The sequence below is a fragment of the Lithobates pipiens genome, unplaced genomic scaffold (genome assembly GCF_037356315.1).
Source record: "Lithobates pipiens isolate NorthernLeopardFrog02 unplaced genomic scaffold, aLitPip1_a1.2 Scaffold_13, whole genome shotgun sequence".
Lineage (NCBI taxonomy): Eukaryota > Metazoa > Chordata > Amphibia > Anura > Ranidae > Lithobates > Lithobates pipiens.
In genome coordinates this window covers 331,396,506-331,409,139 of record NW_027507718.1, presented here as the reverse complement: position 1 = coordinate 331,409,139, position 12,634 = coordinate 331,396,506, and the positions used below count along the sequence as shown (strand labels likewise).

The window sequence follows — 12,634 nt, the reverse complement described above, 5'->3', positions numbered from 1 at the left end:
CCAGCAGCCTGTGTTCCGCCTATCACGGACATCCGCTCATCCTCGTACTACGGACGAGGATGAAAGGATGGCCGTGATAGGCGGAACACAGACTGCTGGGAAATTGTGTTCCGCCTATCACAGACAGGGAGGCGCGGCATTTGAACAGGAAAATGGGCGCCGACGAAGAGCGGTGATCCTGGGACGGGACCGGACGGAGGCTCGGCTCGGCTCGGGACGGGACCGGACGGAGTCTCGGGACGGGACCGGACCGGACGGAGGCTCGGCTCGGGACGGGACGGGACCGGACGGAGGCTCGGGACCGGACGGAGGCTGGGGACACAGGTAGGCTGGACACACAAGGCCACACACACACACACACACACACACACACACACACACACACACACACACACACACACACACACACACACGGATGGACACACACACACACACACACACACACACACACACACACACACACACACACATGGATGGACACACACACACACACACACACACATGGATGGACACACACACAGGGATGGATGGATGGATGGATGGACGGACACACACACAGGGATGGATGGATGGATGGACACACACACACACACAGGGATGGATGGATGGATGGACACACACACACACACAGGGATGGATGGATGGATGGACACACACACACACACAGGGATGGATGGATGGATGGACACACACACAGGGATGGACAGGCATATCTCACCCTCGGCTTATACACGAGTCAATAGGTTTCCCAGTTTTTTGGGGGTAAATTGGGGGCCTCGGCTTATACTCGGGTCGGCCTATACTCGAGTATATACGGTACTTTGCTGGTTCTTTTCATCGATTATGCAGATTGCAGTTTTGTGATCTGTGTTTCCTCTTGGCCAGGAAGTATACTGGACAAGAATGACTGAGCGATGTTTGCGCAGCATGGCAATAAATGTGGCTTGCATAATTGTTTGAGTGGCTATCCTCCTAACTTCTGCTTTATGCCCCTTTCACACAGGGTGGATCAGCTCAACAGACTCCACTACCTCAGCGGGGAATCTCTCTTCCTTAATCCCCGCTGAGCAGGCGGGTGACAGGTCCGTCTCTGCTCACTGTGCAGGGGCGGGCCCGTCAGAGCCCCACTCTGTTCTATGGGAATATCGGATGAAAATGGACAGCATGTCTGTTTTCATCTTATCTGCTGTACGGATGGTGAACGTTTCACTGTCCGTCTGTCTTTAAGCGGATCTTATCAGATGGCAGATGGGTGTTAGTGGACACATCTCCACTGACATTTGCCTGCCCATACAAGTCAATGAGTGGCCCGCTCAGATCCGCCTGAAAAGACGGGTCGATCTTTGTGGGCCGATCATGTGAAAGGGGCCTTGGGCTTCCCGTACATTGAACATGCAACATGATCTATTGGATTTAAGAAACTTAAACCATGAATGTACTAGATTCGCCTACAATTTAATTTAGGTAACAAGTTGCAGTATTTGTAAGAATTTAACTTCTATCATTTTAATTACAGCTGTAGTGAGCTGTGAAGTGTTTTTATTTTATTTTTATTTTTTTTCCTTCCAAGTTTGTTGTACATTACAGGTTCACTTTAAAGCGAAGCTCCGCTTAATTTTTTTATTTTAATTGGAGCTCCGCTTTAAAGTGAACTTCTCATGTACAACAAACTTAAAGGAAAAAAAAATTAAGTGAGCAGCTACAAATACTGCAGCTGCTGACTTTTAATAATCATACACCTGTTCCACGGTCCAGCGATGCGGAGGCATTGTAACTGGGTGCTGGAGCCCTTTTAAAAGAGGGTATCCCCCCCCCCCCCCCCCAAAAAAAAGAAATGCCACATGTGGCATCTCAGGGGGTCACCTTCTCTAAAAGCGGAAGTTCCATTTTTGGGTGGCACTCCACTTTAAGATATCAATTGCAATTTATTTGAAGACCTATTTATAGTTGTGTAGAAACAAAACGCCCAGTGCCCAAAAAATCAGAAGCTTTGCAGCAACAGTCCATCCGTGCAGTTTTTCTTATGGCAAACTGGCAAGCCCTTTCTTTGTGTGCTTTGAACAGATTACTAAAAATACGTTTAAAGTGTGGCCAAACTTTAAAATAGTCATGCGTGCTGTTGTCAGAAGGGCAGGTATGCATTGCTACATTACTTCGACTTGGGAGCTAATTGGCTTAAGCTATATCGGCAAACCCTCAGTCCATTGCAGCAGTTAACATCTCACAATATAATATTCAAGTCCATAGTGTAATAATGTGCTTTTGGCTGTATGAGGCAGACTCTGTTTAGGGACATCCAGTCATCTTTGGGCATTCTAACACACGCTGATGCCTACGTGGTTGGGTTCAACATCAGGCTGAGACACTGCTTTATGAGCATTATGGAATCGCATTCATTATGTGGAGCAGCTGTTATCGGTGCCAAAATGGATTGATATTGGCATAGGAGCCAGTAGATTTTTGATTCCCTTTTGGTTTTGTGCTGTATGAAAAAATGTGCAGGTCGCCAAGGACCTGCGAAAAGATTTAAAGTATCTTCCTTTATAAATTTAGCTGTTTTAAGATATATTATTAAATTTAAAGTGGTAGTAAAGTGTGTGTGTGTGTGTGTGTGTGTGTGTGTGTGTTTTTTTTTTTCTTCTTGGGTCACCTGCCAAATCAATCAAGGACACCAAAGATGTCAGGCACCATGTCTGTGTGGTCACTTAACCTTCCTCTCCTTCCCACAAAAACCTAAATTAAAAACAAAAAAACATACAATAGCCTTTCCCCATTCAGGAGACAAATATATCATATGGACATCCGATGCCAGTAATTGTCCCAAAAAAAAGTTGTAGTATAAAAAAGGCAGAGAAGCTGACCTCTGAACTGCCTACCTACTGTAAAATGTTTGCCTTATTTATGCACAGGCAATACATAAATAAAAGAAGAAAAAAAAACACAAAGAAAAAGAGGCAAGTAAAGCTTGCCTGCATATTTCCAACTCTCCGGTCAACCTGTCCTGATGAAGTATTCAAATAATGCATCCGGGTAGCAGTGTTAATTTCATCAACACAAATGTTTTCATCAACAGCATTTTTACAGTCATGAAAATGAAATGAAAAATATAGCACATTTTCGTCCACTGACGAAAACTATTATGAAAATCTGGTCCGTTTGTCGTTATCGAAAAACAAGACAAAAATGGCAAGGAGGGACGTTTACCATGGGTTTTATTTTTTATGGAGTTCTGCCTACTTCCGCAATCCACGCCCAGCAAGCACTGTGACAAGTCCGGGAGTGCCAGTCTGCCAGATAGTGAGAGGCAAGCGGCACTGTGTATTACAGGCCTGACCCTCCTGAGTCCCCCAGAACTTGATGCCGCGCCAAGCGCCCGCCGCCTAGAGGCAGAGCAGACTGTGAGTGCAGACTAGTGCAGTACAGGCACAGCAGGCCTGAGGCCTCCCCTTAGATGACCACCGTCCACCCAGAGCACACTGCAACTGTGCAGGCCTCCTCTGACAGCCTGGCAGTGGCATCCAGGCCTCTGTCGGATTATAGGCCGTCCCTCAGACCACCATCCAGGCTCCAAGTACATTCAATATGATCGCAAGACTCCTCAAACAGAGTCAGTTTGCCAAATAGCAAACATGGGATGGGACAGCTTGCTCCCTAGTGAATGGCAAAAGCTCACAACATTGCATGACCTACTGCTGCCTTTTGCAGAACATACTAAAACCCTCCAGAGTGACACCATGTCCCTGCCCTCTTTGATCTGCTCAGCCATCTTGATGACTTTAAACAGAACACTAGATACTACGCCCTTACCACAAAGGAATTGTCTGAAAAAGATGATGTGGTAGAAGAACTATAGCAGGAAGTGGAAGTGGATTTGACAATCTAGGTAAATATCACACTAATGAGAAAGGAAAAAGGGATCACTAATGCTAATAGTAAAAAAAGGCAGCCTTTGAGCCTTACCTTACGCCGGTGTCCTTACTAGAGGTCGACCGATATGGGCTTTTCTCTGGCCGATGCCGATGTTTAGAAATCGTGGTGGCCGATATATAATGGCGATTTTTGGGCTGATATGTTAGGCTGATTTTTTTTAATTTTTCCTACCCCCCCCCCCCTCCTCATCTCATAAAATCTAACAGACTCCTTTCACACTGGGGCGTTTTTTCAGGCGCTTTTGGGCTAAAAATAGCACCTGTAAAGTGCCTGCAAAATGGCTCCCCTGCAGTCTGTGTGGAAGCCTGAGTGCTTTCACACTGAGGCTATGCACTGGCAGGATGTTAAAAAAAAAAAAAAAAAAAAAAGTCCTGTAAGCGGCATGTTTGGAGTGGTGTATACCGCTCCTCCACCACTCCTGCCCATTGAAATGAATGGGCACCACTGTCGAATTGCATGCAATCCAATTGGCAGCGGTGCTTCACGGACACATTTAACCTCTTCCTCGCCCGCTAGCTGGGTTTTAAGTGCCCCGCTAGCAGCCGAATAGCGCTGCTAAAACTAGCAGCGTTTTACTGTCAACACCTGCCTGCTTCAGTGTGAAAGCAACCTTAAGTAATAAGTGATACAGAAAATTTCTTACATTTAAACATTAAACAAAACAAACCTCCAATCAGTTCACTTGTATGTATAATTTAGATAAAAAATATGTGTGTATGTATATACAGTGCCTTGCGAAAGTATTCGGCCCCCTTGAACTTTTCAACCTTTTGCCACATTTCAGGCTTCAAACATAAAGATATAACATAACATTTTTATTTTTTGTGAAGAATCACCAACAAGTGGGACACAATTGTGAAGTGGAACGAAATCTATTGGATAATTTTAAACTTTTTTTAGCAAATAAAAAACTGAAAAGTGGTGCGTGCAATATTATTCGGCCCCTTTACTTTCAAACTCACTCCAGAAGTTCAGCGAGGATCTCTGAATGATCCAATGTTGTCCTAAATGACTGATGGTGATAAATAGAATCCACCTGTGTGTAATCAAGTCTCTGTATAAATGCACCTGCTCTGTGATAGTCTCAGGGTTCTGTTGAAAGCGCAGAGAGCATCATGAAGACCAAGGAACACACCAGGCAGGTCCGTAATACTGTTGTGGAGAAGTTTAAAGCCGGATTTGGATACAAAAAGATTTCCCAAGCTTTAAAGATCCCATGGAGCACTGTGCAAGCGATCATTTTGAAATGGAAGGAGTATCAGACCACTGCAAATATACCGAGACCTGGCCGTCCCTCTAAACTTTCAGCTCAGACAAGACTGAGCAGAGATGCAGCCAAGAGGCCCATGATCACCTGGATGAACTGCAGAGAACTACAGCTGAGGTGGGAGAGTCTGTCCATAGGACAACAATCAGTCGTACACTGCACAAATCTCGCCTTTATGGAAGAGTGGCAAGAAAGCCATTTCTCAAAGATATCCATAAAACGTCTCGTCTAAAGTTTGCCACAAGCCACCTGGGAGACACACCAAACATGTGGAAGAAGGTGCTCTGGTCAGATGAAACCAAAATCGAACTTATTGCCCACAATGCAAAACGATATGTTTGGCATAAAAGCAACACAGCTCATCACCCTCAACACACCATCCCCACTGTCAAACATGGTGGTGGCAGCATCATGGTTTGGGCCTGCTTTTCTTCAGCAGGGACGATGGTTAGAATTGAGGGGAAGATGGATGCAGCCAAATACAGGACCATTCTGGATGAAAACCTGTTGGAGTCTGCAAAAGACCTGAAAGTGGGACGGAGATTTATCTTCCAACAAGACAATGATCCCAAACATACAGCAAAATCTACAAAGGAATGGTTCACAAATAAACGTATCCAGGTGTTAGAATGGCAAAGTCAAAGTCCAGACCTGAATCCAATCGAGAATCTGTGGAAAGAGCTGAAAACTGCTGTTCACAAACGCTCTCCATCCAACCTCACTGAGCTTGAGCTGTTTTGCAAGGAAGAATGGGCAAGAATTTCAGTCTCTCGATGTGCAAAACTGATAGACATACCCCAAGCGACTTGCAGCTGTAATCGCAGCAAAAGGTGGCTCTACAAAGTATTAACGCAAGGGGGGCCGAATAATTTTGCACGCCCCACTTTTCATTTTTTTATTGGTTAAAAAAAAGTTTCAAAAATCCAATAGATTTCGTTCCACTTCACAATTGTGTCCCACTTGTTGGTGATTCTTCACAAAAAATAAAAATTTTATATCTTTATGTTTTGAAGCCTGAAAAGTTCAAGGGGGGCCGAATACTTTTGCAAGGATATATAGAGATATAGAGATATAGAGATATAGAGATATAGAGATATACATACATACATACATACACAGGTAATCAAAACTTTTGGAAGAAAAAAAAATGGGCTAACTTTACTGTTTTTTACTTTTTTTTTAATTTATTTATTTTCCCCCCAAAAAAATTGCGTTTGAAAGACCTCTGCGCAAATGCCATGTGACATAAAATATTGCAACAACCGCTATTTTATTCCCTAGGGTCTCTGCTAAAAAATAGAAGATTTAGTCTTTAAATGGTTAAACTGAGAACTCTACACACAGAGATCAATTCATTCATAAGTGTAAACATTGTATCTCTTTTTGCTTTTTTCTTGTCAGACTGCCCAGAGAGGAAACAAGTCACTTCACTGAAGTAGCGGCTGAGGATATAATCGGCCTTTTTTATCAGCACAATCTGCTGATGCCAATTAAACGCCAAATATCGGCCGATATATCGATCGACCTCTAGTCCTTACCCCAGTAGTCTTTTAGTGTGATATTTACCTCTATTGTCATTGCGAATGCTGAGAGAGTGAGTTGATAATGTGGTGACTGTTATAATCCAGCACATCCACACACTAATGGCATTGTTGTAGACTGTGCACTTTCTTTAACTGTATCTGAGAATTAGAACTGTAAACTTGTTCTTCTTGTAGAAATAAGCATTACCCTCAAGTATTGGTTTATTATGCTGTGCCTGTGTGGTGTGTGCTGTACTTGGCCACGTACAGCTATGGCCAAAATGACTCCAATATTAATTTTGACAATGTCTGCCAGTGCTGCTTCAGTGTTTTTTTTTTTTTTTTTTGTCCAGATGTATCTGGTATACATGACCTGACATTTGTCAGATTGATACTTATGGAATGCATTACAAGATACAACAATGTCAAATGCTTTTATTGACAATTACATTAAGTTAATGCAATTTTTTTTTTGGTTCACTCACCAGCCTCTTGAGGTCAGATTGACCATGACCACAGGTCCACCGCAAGTGCTCAAAGGGATTAAGGTCTGGATAGCTTCCTGGCCATGGACCCAAAATTTCTTTTTTTTGTTTTCGCTTCCCCACACCACTTAGTTGTCACTTTTGCCTTATGGTAAGGCGCTCCATCATGTTGGAAAAGGGATTGTTATCACCAAACTGTTCTTAGATGGTTAGGAGAAGTTGTTCTCGGAACCTGAGGATGTTTTTGTACCATTTTATTCATGGCTGTGTTCTTATGCAAAATTTTGAGTGGGCCCACCACTCCCTTGGCTGAGAAGCAGCCATCCGCACACATGAATGGTCTCAGGATGCTTTACTGTTTGTATGACAGTCACGCAAAGAGTTCTTATTTTTTGGGGGGGTTTTTTGGGAATTTTTACGTTGCCCTTTTGTCAAAACGGCAATGTTCTTGACAAAACGGTTTTACTTAAAGACGTTGTAGAACGACTAAATCTGTGTCTGTAGTGCATGTTCAAACTAGGGATGCACCGAAATTTCGGCCGCCAAAACATATCGGCCTAAAATATGCCCTTTTCGGCAATTTGCAGAAAGAAAAACGGCCGATAATGGAGCCGAAAATGGGGTGTGGCCTGGGTGGGGGCAGGGCTCCGCCCCGCCCCTGGTGCCGCCCATCATGGGGGGTATAGCGCAGGAGAGCTGCCTCCGCCGCCTGTTTGATCACAGCGCCGGGAACAACACAGCTTTCATTTCAATAGCTGTGTGTTCCCGGCCACGCACCGTCACACACAGCCCCTCCCCTTGTCCGGGCACTTGGAAAGATCATCCGCAGGATTGGACGGATGATCTGTCTATCAAAGTGCCCGGACAAGGGGGAGGGGCTGTTTGTGATGGCGCGCGGCCGGGAACACACAGCTATTGAAATGTGCGCTGTGATCAAACAGGTGGTGGAGGCGGATCTCCTCCCTGCACAGGCTGGCTGCAAAATGGGACACAGGCTCACTGGCTGCAAAATGGCTCACTGGCTGCAATGGGACACAGGCACACTGGCCTGCAATGGGGGACGCCTCCTGTACCACATCCAGTCTCTGGCCATCTCCTGTACCACGTCCCCAGTCTCTGGCCATCTCCTGTACCACGTCCCCAGTCTCTGGCCATCTCCTGTACCACGTCCCCAGTCTCTGGCCATCTCCTGTACCACGTCCCCAGTCTCTGGCCATCTCCTGTACCACGTCCCCAGTCTCTGGCCATCTCCTGTACCACGTCCCCAGTCTCTGGCCATCTCCTGTACCACGTCCCCAGTCTCTGGCCATCTCCTGTACCACGTCCCCAGTCTCTGGCCATCTCCTGTACCACGTCCCCAGTCTCTGGCCATCTCCTGTACCACGTCCCCAGTCTCTGGCCATCTCCTGTACCACGTCCCCAGTCTCTGGCCATCTCCTGTATAAAAATATTTTTTTCAAAATATGTTTCGTATCGGTGCTGTTTCGGTTTTCGGCCTAGTGTATTTTTCATTTTCGGTATCGGTTTCGGCACCAAAAAACCCATTCGGTGCACCACTAGTTCAAACCTAACCATTTAATAACACATTCCATTTTTTACTCCAGCAGCAGTATATAATGAGTTTGGAAACTGTGGAGAAATGCTTAATGCATAATTTAACTACGCCCATTAGATTTTAGTTGACTAAATACGACTAAAACACTTGCAGAAGACTAAAATGGGACCGGAACTAAAATGCCATTTTTCCTAAGACTAAAACTGAATCAAATTTTGCTTCCAAAAGTAACACTGCCAGAGAGTCCAAACTATCTTGAAGCGCTTTTGTTTATCCTGCAATATTCTGATGATTTCTCCTTAAGCATTATCCAGGTAAGTTTTTGGCCACAGATTTAACCACTTGCTTGCTGGGCACTTAAACCCCCCTCCTGCCCAGACCAATTTTCAGCTTTCAGTGCTGACGTTTTGAATGACAATTACTCAGTCATGCAACACTGTACCGAAATGATTTTTTTTGTCCTTTTTCTTCATACAAATAGAGCTTTCTTTTGGTGGTATTTGATCACCTCTGGGTTTTTATTTTCTGCGCTATAAATGAAAAAAGACCCAAAACTTTGAAAAAAATATTCATTTTCTTCGTTTTTGTGATAAAATTTGGCAAATTGGCAATTTTGCTTCATACATTTTGGCCACAATTTATACTGCTACACATCTTTGGTAAAAAATAACCCAAATTAGTTCATATTATGTGATCTGTGTGAAATTTATAGAGTCTACAAGCCTTGGTGCAAATCATAAAAAAAGATCACATCTGATTTACTGAGGCCTATCGCAATTCTTGAGACCCTAACAAGCCAGGGAAGTACAAATGCCCCCCAAATTACCCCTTTTTGGAAAGTAGACATTCCAATGCATTCAGTAAGAGGCATGGTGAGTTCTTTGACGTTGTCATTTTTTTTTCTCACAATTCTTTGCAAAATTTAAGATTTTATTTTATTTTATTTTTCACAAAATTGTCATTGTAATGGCTTATTTCTCTCACGCTGAATGTGCATTCCACCAATAACACCCCAAAATACCTTCTGCTAGTCCTCCTTAGTATAACGATACCACATGTGTGAGACTTTTACACAGCCTGACCACATACAGAGGCCTAACATTGAAGTAGCACCATCAGGCATTCTAGGAGCATAAATTACACATTTAATTTCTCAACCACCTATTACAGTTTTGAAGGCCCTGGAACACCAGGACAATGGAAACATCAAGAAAATGACCCCATTTTGGAAAGCTTACACCCCAACATATAATCTGAGGCATAATGAGTCTTTTGAATGGTTCGTTTTTTTCCAGAAGCTTTTGGAAAATGTGGAAAAAAAATGAAAACGCTTTTTTTTTATTTTTTTTTTTTTTTTTTTTTACACAAAGTTGTCCGTTTTATAAGATATTTCCAACACATAGCATTTACATAGCAAAAATAGCACCCTAAAATACATTCTACTACTCCTGAGTATGGCAATACCACATGTGTGAACCGTTTACACAGCCTAGCCACATAGAAGGAACACAGTCAGGCGTTCCAGGGACACATAGCATGCACATACCAAGAATTACAACCCCAAATACATTATGCTGAGCAGAGGGTAAAGAAAAGATTACTTGTGGTTTTAGAAGCGCATTTGTCCAAAGGAGGATAGCACTGGTCCACGCAGCAGGCAGGGACTTGGTCAGCAACAGCGAACACAGTTTTTCAGGCAGCAGGCAGGGTTAGTGTCCATATACTGTCCATGGTCAGTGCAGAGATATTGTCAGCAGTGCCAAAAATATTGGTCCTGGTAGTGGGCAGGTTCATGTGGTGTGGGCAGTGCAGCATGACGGCAGTAAGTCCTACAGGCAGCAGACAGAAGTAGAGCCTCGTTCAGGACAGAATGGGGATAGGGGTAGAGGCTGCTCCCACCCAAATCTCTTTTGAAGTCTCCAGACCCTAATCTAGGAATGAAAAAACAAAGAAAATAGTTTTCTTCATACAGAAAAACTATTCTGGAGCCCCTCGCATATGTGCGACCCCTGTGTTGCATCCCACTAGCCCATTTGCAGAATACAAGATCAGTCCAAGAGGCAGGTAAATATCATGGTCAAACAGTCCAGGGTCAGTTCCAGATCGGGCAGCGATATGTACAGAATCAGCAGGCATAAGAGTGGTCGAATAACAAGCCAGGGTCAGTTACAGAGCAGGCAGTGGCATAAGGGGTGTGAAGGTGTATAAAGGCAGGAACTGAGGATTATGTTTACCATACTTCACTAATAATTTATTGAAGTATGGTAACGGCGAAAACAGTCACCTATGCAGAGGCCTGGTTGGGAAAGACATTGTGCACAATAATATGTGGGCTGCGCTAAAAAAATAATAAAATTAATAATTATAAACAAAAAAAATCTTAGTGAGAAACTCTAGGAAGTTACTGCTTAGTTAATCTCAACTGTGCCCGAAAATAAAATTATATTAAATGTAAATAACGGATATACATCAATATTGCCAGTGAAGACACCATCAATAATAATAGATTATCCTAATGTGATGTGAACATTCAACTGAAGGAAAGAAACAATGTGACATCACATGACCAATTGGCTTAAAAAATGAATAAAACATCAATATATGTGAAAAAAATAACATTAAATATCAAAGTGTCCATAAAGTCCATAAGAAATATCTATTTTCAAAATATTCCACGGTGATATGGTGACAGCAAAGATATCCAGAACAAACGTGAACCGTGCACAACCTCCACCACAGATATTACTGCCGCTTACCGAAGGTGTATGGTTCCTTATTATAGAGAACCATGCAGAGCGGATGACTGATTCCCCCAGTCCAGGGTTTTCACAAATGGATGAAAAAAGAACTCTGGAACCCGTTCGCCTCCAAGTACACTCCCTCTCACCGGTTTACATAAAAAATAAAACTCACAATAGTGTAAAACCCAAGTAAATTTTAATCGAATGTGAGACAAATGCGCACTTACAGATATAATGTCTAAAACGATCGTTCAGCAAATTCGAGCCTTGTTTTAAGGGCAGTGAAAACTTCCTCCTGGTAGCCAAAGAAGCGTTTGGGGTTTTGGGTGGAGTTGCGGTAAATGACATAGGAATTGTATATGGCCAATTGAAAAAAATGAATTGCTACTTTTTATTTCAATTGTATGTCCATCTTGTGGCAAGGTATGGTTCCATCATTTGGTCATTGAAGTCTATTCCCCCCATGAACAAATTATATTCATAAATGCATTTTGTTTTTTTTATGGGGCCATTCCTTCTGGGGATTTCCACGAGTGTATCATTGTGGATAGAAGACATGTATACATCCCTTCTGTCCCTCCACTTCACTGCCAGAATCTCCTGGTTTCGCAGACTTGCCATTTCTTTTACTCAACTTCTTATTGACAAGACTTTGAGGAAAGCCCTTCCGATTCCTTTTTACAGTGCTACATGCTGGCGTCGTCTTCCAGTGAAGGTTGTGGAACAGGGGCAGAGAGATGTGTAGAAGTTGTCTACATACAGGTGGTAGTCTTTATCCAGTAGGGGGTATATGAGGTCCTAAACAACTTTCCCGCTGGATCCCAAGTAGTCTGGACAATTAGGGGGCTGCAGCTGGGTGTCCTTCCCTTCGTACACTGAAGGAATATGTACCCTTTGGCTCGGTTGTATAATTTGTAGACCTTCACCCCATAGCGGGCCCTTTTGCTGGGGATAAATTGCTTATTTTTAAGCACATGTGGTGTTCCAGGGTAAACAATTTGGAGAATGCTTCTGAAAAATAAGTATTGGACGAATTTTGTAAAGCCTGTTGTAATTTGGGTCATTTCGGGGAGGGCACTGGGTATTGTCACTGAAATGTAGGAACCTCATGATCATCAGATACCTGGTTCTGG

General features: G+C 43.4%; 1 protein-coding gene across 1 annotated transcript in view; it reads left to right on the top strand.

The window, feature by feature from the left end:
* The window catches only part of OTUD4 (OTU deubiquitinase 4), a 99,313-nt gene that overhangs the window by 36,738 nt on the left and 49,941 nt on the right, over window positions 1–12,634 (top strand). The gene's annotated exons all lie outside the window — the stretch shown is intronic.